The sequence below is a fragment of the Rattus norvegicus genome, chromosome 3, assembly GCF_021556685.1.
Source record: "Rattus norvegicus strain SHRSP/BbbUtx chromosome 3, alternate assembly SHRSP_T2T, whole genome shotgun sequence".
In the NCBI taxonomy this organism is placed as follows: domain Eukaryota; kingdom Metazoa; phylum Chordata; class Mammalia; order Rodentia; family Muridae; genus Rattus; species Rattus norvegicus.
Window position 1 is genome coordinate 130,049,408 of NC_141536.1, and position 14,569 is coordinate 130,063,976.

General features: G+C 42.7%; 1 non-coding gene across 1 annotated transcript; it reads right to left on the reverse strand.

Annotated features, from left to right (window-relative positions):
• Nucleotides 1-3,763: 3,763 nt before the first annotated feature.
• LOC120102060 (small nucleolar RNA SNORA17) lies at nt 3,764-3,901 on the reverse strand. The gene has a single exon (XR_015685162.1). It is a non-coding gene; the product is annotated as a small nucleolar RNA SNORA17 (small nucleolar RNA).
• Nucleotides 3,902-14,569: the final 10,668 nt, after the last annotated feature.

Below are 14,569 nucleotides of genomic sequence, written 5' to 3' on the forward strand. Positions count from 1 at the left end.
ATATGTTTAGAAAAATTTCCCAAGAAAGCATGGAAATTGTGATAGAATTTTATTTATGCAAATAAAGTGACAATTTTTGGCCGATGAGTGAAGAAGAGAGACAAGGAACTTTGGGACAGATTTTCTAGTTAAAGAAGTCCATCAGCCAATGGGAAGCAGCAAGCTCAGGTTGAATCTCCCTGTCTAGAAGTTTGTTCTAGAGAGAAGCATTGACATACAGTTACTGCTGTAAGCCGCTTACAGTCACACCTAGTGCTTACAGTTGAGAACTTTACAAACTTCATGCAAGTCATAACCTTCAGGGTTGATGGGACTAAACTCTCCCAGAAGTACACCTATTAGACTCAGAGGTAAATGTGTCCAGAAGCCCAAGGTTGGTTAGAGATCCCAGGCACCAAGAACCTGTGCTTCTACCCTTTTCCAAGTTGATTTGTCACATGGTGTCCCAAAAACCACAAAGCGGTTTAGAGAATCTGGAGGGCATCAGCTCAAGAAATATGAGGAACTCATCTGCATATCTTTTAGTGACCTTCCAGAATGACAGCCAAGTCACCAAAGCTTTGGTGTTTGCAAATGATAGAGATCTTATTTCTGGGGACGGCAGGATTGATGTGGCAGCCGCAATGCCATTAGACCTGGAAGATGCTCCATTCTCATTACTGTCTCCTGGCAACGCATCACCAGATGCTGCTGTGAATATTAACGATCCTCATTCATGTAACCTTTATTTCCTCCCTCCACTTTGTGAAGGCAGCAGCCAGGGACTGCTGCTATCTGCTTCTACTGTCTCCATCTCAACAAATCTTTTCTTTGCTGCTCCGCTTGCAGAAAGAAATATTAATGAGATTTTTATCTAAGGAGAGGGTTTCCAGCTTTTCTATGGAGATGCTCACTTTCCAAGCCAGGTCCCATTTTTGCAGAAAGATAACAGCTCTCAGTTCTGCTGGGGCGCATCTGCAATGCTTTCATTGACTTTATCTGCTGTTTGGTATATGTGATTTGTCTAATATCTGCGCTTCTTCTTGTGTGGGGTTTGGAAATAAACATGGAATTGAGCAAGAGGGAAAACCCAATATTACTGAAATCTTAGCAGGCGTCATAGTCCTTATCCACTCCCAACTCTTAGAGATAGAGTAATGCATTTGAAAATGGGTTGCTCCTGACTGGCATGCAGCTTTGCAGTCTCTCACACTAACACATAGGCTAGGGAAAAAGAAAAGGCTGCACAATTGCTTTAGGCTGTGGTGGCTGGTTACTGTAATTCTTCATTCTTTTGGCTGTTGGCCATAGGTTGTTTGTGAGAGTAACTTAGGACACTACAAATAGTAGAATATCCCCCTGTTTCCCTTCCCTTTCCTGTCTCCTCAGTATTTAGTGATGCCCCACAAGCCTCACTGACCTCCAGCTTTGTTGTTTGCACATAGTGAGTTCTTGGGTAAGATGGCAACCTTAAAGAGCCTCAGGTTTTTTTTTTTTGTCTGTAAAATAGAGACAAAAGAACCTATTTCTCTCCACTTATTAGCAAATTAAATGGCCTAGTATATAGTGGTCCTTGTCCAAGCACCTGTACCTAGTGAAGGCTGAATGGTAGCATGATATGATAAGTTGTTATGATCAAAGCCCTTAGTGAAATATGACCTTGGGTATGGGCATGGCTCCTATTGGTTTTAGACTTGGCTACTTGGTTTGTTTTTCCCAATAGAGTACCAGGATATGTGACAGAAGTAGAACTTGTTACATAGCGCTCTCTCTCTCTCTCTCTCTCTCTCTCTCTCTCTCTCTCTCTCTCTCTCACACACACACACACACACACACACACACACACACACACACATGATGTCGAGTACTTTTGTGAGTATTATCTTATTTAATCCACACTACTGTGGTTTTTTGTGAAAAGAGTGACGTTATCTTTTACATTGAGGCTCAAATGGCAGTAGATGTTTCATTCGTTAATTGTTCAGTTTTAAAATAGTAGCTGAGGAAGAAATCCAATGGGCAAAGCATATTTAAACACAAACTTTCTTCTTTTTAACTTTTTATTGGTTCTCTGTGAATTTCACATCATGCACCCCAATCTCATTCATCCTCCACTCCCCTTGTACTCACCTTCCACACCTGCAACATCCCCCCATCAGAGAAAAAAGACTCATTGTGGAAGCTGTAGATGTGTCACAATGTGTCCCACAGTATACCCTTTTGTCCACATGTCTTTGCTTGCAAATGTTCACTGCAATGACTCAATGGTTTGGTTCAAGGCCTCTGGCTTCAGGAACCTACTGGGACTCTTCTTAGATATCCTGTTATTGTCCTCTGTCATGGGGACACTGTAGTCTTGGATCTGAAGGACAAGTTCCTTCATTAACTCTAGTAGTTCATTGATGAGGTGGGTGTTAGGATGGGTCATTTCAAAGCCCCGGGTCTGAGAGTTATCTGAGCTAGTCAGCCTGCAGGCTCTCTCAATTTCCTGTCCTTGAGGCTGGCTCACTAGCAACACCCACATCCAAGGCCAGCTCTACTGTGCTACCCAGGGGAGATGCAGGGCCTGCTCTTCTGAGTGCTGTAGCAGCTGAGGGGAAGGGTCAGCTCTCTCACTCTGATGACCTCAGAGCCAGCTCTCCTGTCTTCCATAGGTGGCAAGGGTTAAGGGAGGGGCATCTCCCCCTTGCCTGTGTCCCCTCATGTCAGACAAGTGGCAGGGTCAGCTCTCCCATGCTCACACTTTGGGGGGGGGGCAGCTTGCCCACACACTGCCACCAGGATCAGCTCTTCTGTGCTAGCTAGGAGAGGTGCAGAGCCTGCTCTCCTGATTTTGAGGGGCGGGGCCAGTTCTCCTGATCTCATGACCCCAAAGCCAGGTCACCTATCTGCCACAGGTAGTGAAGGGTAAGGAGAAGGAGGCCATCTCTCCCCCATCCGTGCTCCCTCATGGAAGATGAGTGATAGGAACAGCTCTCTCATGCTCAAATCCTTGGGGCCAGCTCACCCACAAACTCTTGAAATGTGGAGGGCCAGCTCTCCCAAGTACTTACTCCAGCTGCCTAGAGGCTGGTAAGTATTCCTGCTCTCCTGCATCTAGGGACAGATCTCCCATAAAATCCAAGTGAGGACTGGGGTCACTTTTACACAGCCTTCAGACATCAATACGTTTCCAGGCAGCAGACCAGACTAGACCAGGGACATTCCCCTGGCCTTTGGTGGTAACAGGTGGCTGCTGCTGCAGGGCCAGGGACCCAGACATGGTCTTCTAATGGCAGCCCAGACGAGGTTCCCACTATGGACCCAGGTGGCATCACTGGCTGCTCACATCAGGCTGTTCCTCACTTCCTTTGAGTCTCCAGTTTTGCCTCTTCCTTGGACCCACATCCTCTGTCTCTCTTTCTCTTCCATCTCTCCACCACTTACTTGCTCCCCTTAGTGGCACCTGGGGTCTCTGAGAATTTGGGGTTGTCACAGGAGTGGTCTCAGGAGCGCTATGACCCACCTGTGCATTATGGTATTAGTCAGGGGTCATCTCAGGCATGGTCTGCTCCCCAAGGTCTTCAGTGTGTTGGACTGATGGCCATGGTGCCAGTCTGGTGGTCATCCCAGGCATGATTCTCATCTGTCCTCCCCACCTGAGTGGCCCTGGTGAGGGTTATCTGTCTCTGGCTTACTCCCATTTGGGGTCTGCAGTCCTAGGGGGGAGTGTTTCTAGGCTTCCTTCTCCAACTTACTCCCCACCTGGGACTGGTGGTCATCTTAAGCTTACTTTTTTTCAGGGAAGGTTAGGCTCCTAATCATTCAGATGTTCCTAGTTCATAGGTCAGAACACTGAATATAGACAGAGCTTCTTTTCTCTCCATCACCTCCTGATGCTCATGTGACAAAACAGCACACCTGCAATGTCTCTAGAGACAGGGAAAACACATTTTTCTAGAGGAGAACTTTTTTTCAATTTCAATAGCATCATTGTTAGACCTCTTGTTTTTTTTTATGCATAATTAGAAAGTACCTCCAAGTTGAGAAAGTATGTTTGCAATCAGCTCAGCTCTCTTCTGATGGTGAGAGTTCCTACACTGCTGTTGCTGACCTACTGGTGACCTTGGGAGTGTGTTAGAACCAATTCCTAGATCAACACAGGGAGAGAAGCTTCTCAAAGATGCTGGATTTGACTGTTTCCAACATGGTCTCTGGTTCATTTTGAGCCTTCTGGGGTTGACTTTGCCCCTCAATGAAGCAAGTTACTTCACAACCTTGTTTAGTCCCAAATCTCAATTACTAGAGAAATGTTTCTTTAAAATAAGTTTTATGGACTCTAAAGGTCTAGAAGATTTACACATTCTTACTTAGAAAAACAGCTTATCAATTTGATTTCAAAATACTATCTAGCACACAGATTTATATCGGAGTTGGCCAGCACTGATTGCTTTAGGAAAGGGTTTTCTAGTAGAAATATAATGCCAGTCTTAGAAGTAGTATTAAATTTTGTAGTGGGTGCTTTTTAAATGTAGTTTAAAAGAACAAAAGGAGTTAATTTAAAATATAATTAGCCTATTCTAAACTCATTCAATTTTAATGTGTAATCAGCAAAATACTATTGAGCTAATTTATATTCTTTTTACTTTTGGCACCAAATCTTCAAAATGTGGTATGAATTTGCATGTCCTAATCCTAACTCACATTTGTGGTTTTCAGTGGCCTCACAGGTCTGATGGCTGCCATGTTGAAAAGCACAGGTCTCCAGACCCAGATTACCACACCATAGAGTGGAGACACTGACCGTTTTGTGCAGTGTGCATTCAGTGATGTTGTGGGGCCATAGTTTAGTTCGTCAGAAACTGAGACAGGACAATTGATATAGAAAGATTGATCTGACCTAGGTATTAAGTTCCAAGCTATCCTGGGCTACAGAACGAGACTCCATTTTAAAAACAAAAACTCAAACCACAAAACAAAGATTTGAGATCATGTGTGAAAGTTTCATGTCATCCCATGAGACCATTCAGGAATTTTAGATTCCTTATGCAGTTTTAACTTAGCAACTTAGTTTATTTAGATATAAAAGCACTGTAGATTCATAAAACAATATTTGAAAGTCTGAAGGTTTAAATTGTTTTATAGGTACTTTTTTAATAAATTAAAAATATGTATTGAAGCAGGCTCTTATGTAGCACAGGCTACCCTCGAACTCACTCTGTAGCTAAGGATCACCTTGACTTCTAATTCTCCTACTTTCATTCCCTAAATTCTGAGATTATAAACGTGTACCAGCAAGATCAGCTTTTTAAAAAATTTAAATTAATTAATTAATTTGTTGATTCACTTTGTTGATGTTGGAAATTAAACCCTTTGCTTCTCTCATGCAAGACAAGTATACTACGACAAGGACCCTCACCATGAGAATAAAGACCTTCTACTCACCTCAACTGTGAACAGAGGTCCTGTCTATTAGACACAAGTTGACATGTTTCAGTGAACATCGTGGGGGTGGGGGAGTTACAAATAGTGAAAAATTTCCAGGGATGTTTAAATGACTTGGTTTCAAAACTCAAAACACTAAAAATGTTTGAAGGCTATCGGGGAGTTTCACTTCAATGCACCAGCTATCTTTGTCTTTATTTAAAAAAATGATGCTTCACCCTCTGAGAGAAAAGTAGCCTTTGCCCATGACAGAGAGTTTGGTAAGTAGAGCATGGCTATGCTTCAGTCCCAACCTAACTTGTCATTGGGTTTCCTTAAAGACAATCTGAACATGGCCACCATAACTACTCTCTGTTCATCTTTCTTTTCAAGACACAAATGGCCCCATTTGAATGAGGATCAAATTAGGATCATAGACTACTTTGGACAGGCTGGACTCTGACCCATTACTTGCCTTTAAAAGTAGCCAAATGGAGCACTTACCTTTAAAGGAAGTTGGACAAAGGAAAGAGAAGACTCTTCAGTGCTATTTAAAAACAATAGAACATAATTCTTGACTTGTGCAGCTTTGCAAAAAGACACTTTATTTTATCGATATCTTCTGGCCTTTCCCCAGAACAATTGAATATATCACATGTCACAAGTCCAAATTACATTTATTCCCAATTATTTAAAACTGGAATTTCAGCCAAGAGAAGCCAGAAAGGAAGAAATGATTTCTTGCCATGGGCTAAGTGAGTTATATAATTCCCAAGTAGGGCCACAGCCCTAGAGACAAGGAGAGCACACACATGTGCCCAGCAAGTGGAGAAGTAGCTCTGAAATTATAAGTTGTACATCTTCTTTGTCTTTGATTAGAGATTAAATGCTTCCCATAGATTCCCATAAACAGATGACATATGCATCCCCACATATCTGAGCAGGTTGCCCAAGGACACTCAATAAACTGATGATAAAAATATATGTCCATAGTATTGACATTTATTCATATAAAGAGAATTCTGAAAGTCTAATTGGCCTTGATGATGAAGGGACAATCATTTGGCCTCATTATTCTAATTTAAACATGGGGAAAACACGTTTCTTAGTTTCAGAACACTTCCTGCAATTGCATGGCTGTTTTAAACAGAAATGACAGGTCAGGAAATCTTGGTTTTCTTATGCCATTTTGAGAATAGTAAATCTTTCCTTTTCTTCCCCTCTGTCACATTCTCAAACACATACTTTTCAGTCCACCATAATTTAAATGAATGGTTAGTTCCTTCCTCCTTGTTTCCCTTGTCATAACAAAGGTTGTAATCCGGGCTTATCCAGAGAAATTGGTAGAGACAAGTTGCTTTTTCATCTAGCTCAGGAATTCAAAGACGCTCCAATTTTAGCTTTGGCATGTGGCAAACTCCATCAGTGGCCCTCCTGGTCCCTACTGTACTTGCCTGTCCTCTCCCAGTGACAGTACCCGTATAGGGTCACTGTGTTGTGTCCTGACCTGCTTTCCTCCTATGGTGGGATGGGGACATAAACATACTTTAACACATCTGGAAGTCAGTAGCTGTCCTACCTAGCGGCAATGACCTTATGTACTTAACTACTGTTTCCCTCTGTTTCATCAACTACTGACTCCCAGTTGTGGTAAACTGTAAGTTTTATATCTTACATGTTTTTATATCTTCAGACAAACAGGGTGATTTTTATAAACATACCCTTAATGTCTCCTGGAACGCTCTCACACAAACATGTTCCAGGTTGTTCAGCAAGAATTAAAATTGAACAAGGCATCTTATAATTTTATTTGCAAAATGTGGTAACCTCACCCTAAAGGGCTTGCTTGTACCCAGGGTGGCTCGCATGGGCTACTGATACCCTACGTGTGCATGCTTTCTGCTTCATTTCACCAGCTTCTTGTTGGTGTTTCCTGGATTTCTTCCTACCTCAGGCCTGTGGTCCTAGGAACACAACCCAACCCAGATCTGTAGAGGGAGAATCAGGAGATGAGTAAGAAACATTGTTCACCTACTGGCTATGGTCTACAAAGATGGGTGTGGGATAGAGATGTGGGTGAAGCCCCAGTATCAACTGACACCCTAAACAATGTGCCCTTCCAACCTTGCCTTGAGTTCTACTTATGAGAACGCTGATGTAAAAGATGGAGATACTTGTAAAAGCCCTTAACTTGATGATTTCTAATTCCTCTGAGGTAACTATTCCTTCAAGGAATAAATCCTGTGATTTCTGTCCTATTTGGAGCCCAAACTTACTTGTGATATTTCTTATATAGATAGAAAAGGCCAATCAGAAACTGGAGAGCTGGTCGAGACTTTTCTAAAATATCTGTTGCACAAACATAAAAACCTGAGTTCCACACTCATCGCCTGCATAAAAGCCCAATGTGGTGGTGCATATTTTTAAGTATATCATACCACATACAACACAGAAAAAAATGACTGAGAAATAGTGTTAAATTGAACAAAATTGATATGGTGATAATTTTAAAACTAAAAAAAAGTCATGTGGTTGCTTAATTTATGATAAAATGTAATAAACTAGGCACTCTATTAGCTCATTCATTTTTAAAATTCAATGAACAAAAATCATTGTAATTATGTCTCGAGAATATCTTGGAGCAAGTCCCAATTTCATAAACTTTCAGTGCATGGACAAGTACAGGAACTCGAAGAGCCTTGCTGAGTGTCATTGAAGCACAGACAGTGGGAGCTAAGAAAGAGATGGAACTGACTTTCCCCAAACATTTCCCCTGGTGGGGGTAAGCAGATGTTCTGGAAGTGGGTGGAACTGTTGCAGTTTTGTCGAGAACCAGAAGTCTCACCTGTCAAAGGGGCTGTTACATAGAGCTCAAGAATCTTCCTTCTCCCCCAAAACCATCTAAGCTGACTGATACAGCTTAGTGGTGTCCAAATCTTTAGGGGCTGGGTAGCAGGAGAAAAGAGAAAAATGATGAGGCCACAGTTGCACCAAGTCTTGATGAATTCAGTTTAAGAAGAGACACTGGAAGCCAGGTGTGGAGAAGTAGAGGCATCAGTGGACACAGAATGAATTGGCTTCAACAGAGCTCAGCGGACACTGAATCTGGTCAGACAAACATTTAGTAAATCATTACATGGAAATAGAAACTAAAAATCCACTGTGAATAGACAAAAACTTCACCTGCCTTAACTTTGTCAAGGGCAAGTCTCTATACCATCCTTTGCGATCGGGCCTGAAATGAGGGCTTGAGAGGCTGAAGCCAGGTAGAGTTCATTGACTTTTAGACTGAGAAGGATCAGTAGCCACCTTGTTCTGCTCTCTCTGCTTAATGACATGCTTAATCCCTAGTGGGTCAGCTCATACATGCTCTCCTAGTAACAAGCACCGACCACTGCCTAGGCAAAATTACAAATTGCTAAGTCCACTTCAAAGGCCCAATAGTAGGAGTTCTAAGATCGTCACACTGCCAGCTAGCATGTATGCTGATCAATCTACTTTTTAAAATCCATCTTTCTTCAGATTGTCTACTCCTTTGTAACTCTGGCTGGAACCTGGTTTTCAATGATGTCTTTGCTTCGATTCTGTTGCCTAAAGAAAATGCTCTCCCACTTTTCTTAATTTAAGTTCTCAACCATAATTCATAGGCTCACATCAAACCCTTGTACTGATTCAGGAGACATTACCTCAGGTGGCTTCTCTAGGGCTCAAATGTGGAGCTGGTAAGCAAGGATCCTGTAACAAGATCTATTTGGCTAGATCAGCTTGTTGAAGCCATAGTTAGGGTTCTAGAAGTGGGAGTCTCCCAGTGCACTGACCCCTTTCTCTAGTCCCCAAGTCAACATCCCAGAAATAATCACTCTGTGTGAACTTGTATTTTTTTCCTGCTTGACTTTGGAGTTTTACCTCCTTTCCAAAATGAGCATCATCAACGGCTCAAATTTTCATGCTAGACCGCGATGGGATGCATCGGAAAATTCTTAAAATAGCTTTGATCTTCATTTGCAGCACAGGTTTTCACCTCCGTTTTGCACAATCACCTGTCAACTCTGTTTGGCAGTGGCAACAATGGCTGGTTCATAGTTTAGCTTTTTCAATTTCTTCTGCTGCCCACCTTCTGACAGCATGCCAGCCAGCAGCAAAATGGCCAAATAACTGCAGACAGGCGGTGGAAGCTAGGGAGCTGAATAATGAGCCTTTGAACAGCAAGACAGGACAGACGTAGAAGCTTCCTGAACAGACAGGACTAGGGAGAAGGCTCCTGTTTGCTGGTGGCTCCGATGCCGATCTGCAAGGAGACACCGCAGGCTCCATTGGCCTTGGCAGGATTATAAAGGCTGTAGACTCACTAGAATAAACTCCCTTGAACACTGTCTCCAGTGTATTTCCTCCAATCTGTTTTCTCCGTGTTCAAGATTCATTCCTTTTTGGTTTTCCTGCTGCTCAAAGTAAGTACGAGGCCAAGGAGCTATGCTTCTCAATGTAAAATAAACACAGTTCCTTTTGAAACAGCTGAGGCAGAAGAAAAATGAGCCCAAAGAGTGAAAAGCAACGGAAACTCTCAACTCTCACTCTGCTCTCTGCTGAGGCTAACCTGGGAGACTGACTGCATTTAACCACTGTCCTCAGCTGCCAGAGGCTCGTGTGTGTGTACGTGTGTGTGTGTGTATGTGTGTGGTGTGTGTGTGTAGAGAGCGGTGCGGCGAAACAAAGATGGCGCCGACATCCAGCCTTGTCTGGATATAAACGACTTACTGCGCATGTGCAGGCTTGTCCCCTTGGTAGAGCTCCCTCTAGTGGTGAACAGCGGTACTGCACATGTGCGGTTTATTCACCAGGTGTTAGTTGACCGTTAATATGCTAATGAGGTGATTCATTCTCCGCCAATCCCTGGAGGACAAGTAGTGGGGTGATCCAAGCCCCACCAATCCCTGAGAGATAACCCTGAGAGATAATTAGCATACCGTTGTCTATATAAGCCGAGCGATTTTGCTGCTCGGGGTCCCTGTTCAAGAGAGCTGTAACACTAAGAGAGCTGTAACACTAAGAAGAGCTGTAACACAGTAAAGGCTTGTTTGCAGAAGAATCCTGTTGCCGTGCGTCGTTCTTACTGGCGGGACATTAGGCACGCGACATGTGTGTGTGTGTGTGTGTGTGTGTGTGTGTGTGTGTATGTGTGTGGTGTATGTGGTGTGTGTGTGTGTGGTGTATGTGGTGTGTGTGTGTGGTGTATGTGGTGTGTGTGTGTGTATGTGTGTGTGTGTGTGTGTGGTGTATGTGGTGATGTGGTATGGTGTGTGTGTGTGTGGTATATGTGGTGATGTGGTATGGTGTGTGTGTGTGTGTGTGTGTGTGTGTGTGTGGTGTATGTGGTGATGTGGTATGGTGTGTGTGTGTGTGATGTATGTGGTATGTGTTGGTATATGTGGTGTGTGGTGTATGTGGTGTGTGTGGTGTATGTGGTGATGTGGTATGGTGTGTGTGTGTGTGTGTGTGTGTGATGTATGTGGTATGTGTGTGGTATATGTGGTGTGTGGTGTATGTGGTGATGTGGTATGGTGTGTGTGTGTGTGTGTGTGATGTATGTGGTGTGTGTGTGGTATATGTGGTGTGTGGTGTATGTGGTGTGTGTGGTGTGTGTGTGTGTGTGTGGTGTATGTGGTGTGTGTGTGTGTATGTGTGTGTGTGTGTGTGGTGTATGTGGTGATGTGGTATGGTGTGTGTGTGTGTGGTATATGTGGTGATGTGGTATGGTGTGTGTGTGTGTGTGTGTGTGTGTGTGTGTGTGGTGTATGTGGTGATGTGGTATGGTGTGTGTGTGTGTGATGTATGTGGTATGTGTTGGTATATGTGGTGTGTGGTGTATGTGGTGTGTGTGGTGTATGTGGTGATGTGGTATGGTGTGTGTGTGTGTGTGTGTGTGTGTGATGTATGTGGTATGTGTGTGGTATATGTGGTGTGTGGTGTATGTGGTGATGTGGTATGGTGTGTGTGTGTGTGATGTATGTGGTGTGTGTGTGGTATATGTGGTGTGTGGTGTATGTGGTGTGTGTGTGGTATATATATGTGGTGTGTGGTGTATGTAGTGTGTGTGTGGTATATGTGGTGTGTGGTGTATGTGGTGTGTGTGTGTGTGGTGTATGTGGTGTGTGTGGTATAGGTGGTGTGTGGTGTATGTGGTGTGTGTGTGTGTGTGTGTGGTGTATGTGGTGTGTGTGTGTGGTATATGTGGTGTGTGTGTGGTATATGTGGTGTATGGTGTATGTGCTGTATGTGTGTGGTATATGTGGTGTGTGTGTGTGTGTGGTGTATGTGGTATGTGTGTGGTATATGTGGTGTGTGGTGTATGTGGTGTGTGTGGGGTGTATGTGGTGATGTGGTATGGTGTGTGTGTGTGTGTGATGTATGTGGTATGTGTGTGGTATATGTGGTGTGTGGTGTATGTGGTGATGTGGTATGGTGTGTGTGTGTGTGTGATGTATGTGGTGTGTGTGTGGTATATGTGGTGTGTGGTGTATGTGGTGTGTGTGTGTGGTGTATGTGGTGTGTGTGTGGTATATGTGGTGTGTGGTGTATGTGGTGTGTGCGTGTGGTATATGTGGTGTGTGTGGTGTGTGTGGTGTGTGTGTGTGGGGTGTATGTGGTAATGTGGTGTGGTGTGTGTGTGTATGTGTGTGTGGTGTATGTGGTGTGTGTATGTGGTGTATGTGGTGTGTGTGTATGTGTGTGTGTATGGTATATGTGGTGTGTGTGTGGTGTGTGTGTAGTGTGGTGTATATGGTGTGTGTGGTGTATGTGTGTGTATGTGTGTGTGGTATATGTGGTGTGTGTGTTTGTGTGTGTGTGAGTGTGTGTGTGCGCGTATGTGTGTGGTGTATGTGGTGTGTGTGTGGTATGTGTGTGGTATATGGATGTATATGTGTATGTATGTGTGTGTGTATTCTTACTTCAATTCATCTTATTATAGTTTTGTTTTCAAATGACTTTCTGTTCAAAATCATTGTTCCTAATTTTCATTAGCTCTATTTTTGTTTTGTTTCTGAGACAAGGTTTCTCTTTATAACCCTGGCTGTCCTGGAACTCACTATGTAGACTAGGCTTGCCTTGAACTCACAAGGACCCACCTGCCTCTGCCTCCCAAGTACTGGGAGTAAAGGTGTGCACTACCCTGCTGGGCCATTAGCTCTATTTTTATTGTTGAGATTAGATGGGATGTGGAGAGGTGGGAGAGTCTGCCCCAAGGCTCTTCTAATCTCAGTATTGCTTTAATAAACATCTACACGAGAACTGCCAGTAAGAGTTGATGTAAAAGACAACAGCTTAAAGGTCTCATCCAGCATATTGAAACTTGCCATTTCTTTTTTTTTTTTTAAAGATTTATTCATTTATTATATATAAGTACACTGTAGCTGTCTTCAGACATACCAGAAGAAGGCATCGGATCTCTTTACAGATGGTTGTAAGACACCATGTGGTTGCTGGGAATTGAACTCAGGACCTCTGGAAGAGCAGTCGGTGCTCTTAACTCCTGAGCCATCTCTCCAGCCCGACCACACAGTTTTTTTTTTTTTGTTTTGTTTTTTTTTTTGTGTTCCCCTCCCCATTCTTCCCCCATTGCCGCCCTCCCCCCAACAATCTAGTTCACTGGGGGTTCAGTCTTAGCAGGACCCAGGGCTTCCCCTTCCACTGGTGCTCTTACTAGGATATTCATTGGTACCTATGAGGTTGGAGCCCAGGGTCAGTCCATGTATAGTCTTTGGGTAGTGGCTTAGTCCCTGGAAGCTCTGGGTGCTTGGCATTGTTGTTCACATGGGGTCTCAAGCCCCTTCAAGCTCTTCCAGTTCTTTCTCTGATTCCTTCAACGGGACAACCACACAGTTTTTAACAAACATTTTAGTGTGTTCCAGTTCAAATCTACTTTCATCGAAAATAAGTTTTTGTTGTTGTTTTTACCTCTAAAGGTTTCTTTCCTCTTTTTTTTTTTTAATATGCAGGCTATAACTGAACTAGAGATTCTCCTGTCAGCCTCTCAAGTACTGTTTTTTTTTCTTATTTAGAGAATACTTTATTAGTTTTTGTAATCAAACCCACGTAGATAAGACCTTACATATTTAATACAGCGTGTTACCCCTGTACAAATGGAAAAAACTTAAGTTCAACATTTCTAGACCAATATGGCTGTTAATTTCTGTACAGTGCCAACTCAACACAGTAAACGGGGATACTTTTTTCCAAAGTTGACAGCACAGCTAAAGTTTCAAAAAATTCAAATTATATATCTGTATATATATATTTATATTTATATAAAAAGACCAATAATAGCAGTGTGTTATGCATCAACAGCAGCAACAGCTTTTCCAGGTTCTGCAGTCATCTGAACAAAACTGTAGAGACATCCAGCACACTCCATTAAAAAAAAAAAAGTAAAAAAACAAAACCCGAGAAAACAGCACAGTTCTGTTACTCTTGTGGTACCTGGCACCATTTTTTTTTTAAATTAGCTTCTCAATCATCATCTGGAAAGAAAACATTCTGAGCAACATCATTAAAAACAGCTCTGATAAAGCACGGTCACTACTACGTATCATAAAGCAGGTACAAGCTATTTTACATCCACAGAGGTATGATACAGTACTGTCCTACATCTATAATACTAGAGGATACAATTTAAAAGGCATTATTTGAGACTTGATTCTACTTTTCCAGCAGAGGGCCCAAAGGATGGTGTGACACAGCTTTGTAAAGAAACATACTCTAGACAGGATTTCCTTTCACTAGTGGCACAGTTCTAAGGATTCATTCTCTCCATGAATGTCAGCTAAAACCGTTATTAAAAAAATGAAATATCCCTAGAACAAAACCGTATAACCACCGGATTCACATGAAGATGACCTAGTGGAGACAAGCTGGACCTCACCTTACCAACAAGCTATCAAATCTGTTATGTTTAAACAGTGAGACCTCCAAGGAAGGAGATGCCAAGTAGTGCTTCAAAGCTTCGGACCACAATCAAACACAGCATCCTTTTCAACAGAAGCAGAAGCTCATCTGAATATGCTCAAGGATGCTGACATCAACATTTAATCATGTCCTCACTCATCCAGGAAGAAGGGGAGATCAGTTACTACTGTACTTTATTGTGTTCAACCAAATCACCATGTTACAAAAATAGCAAGCTGCCATAATG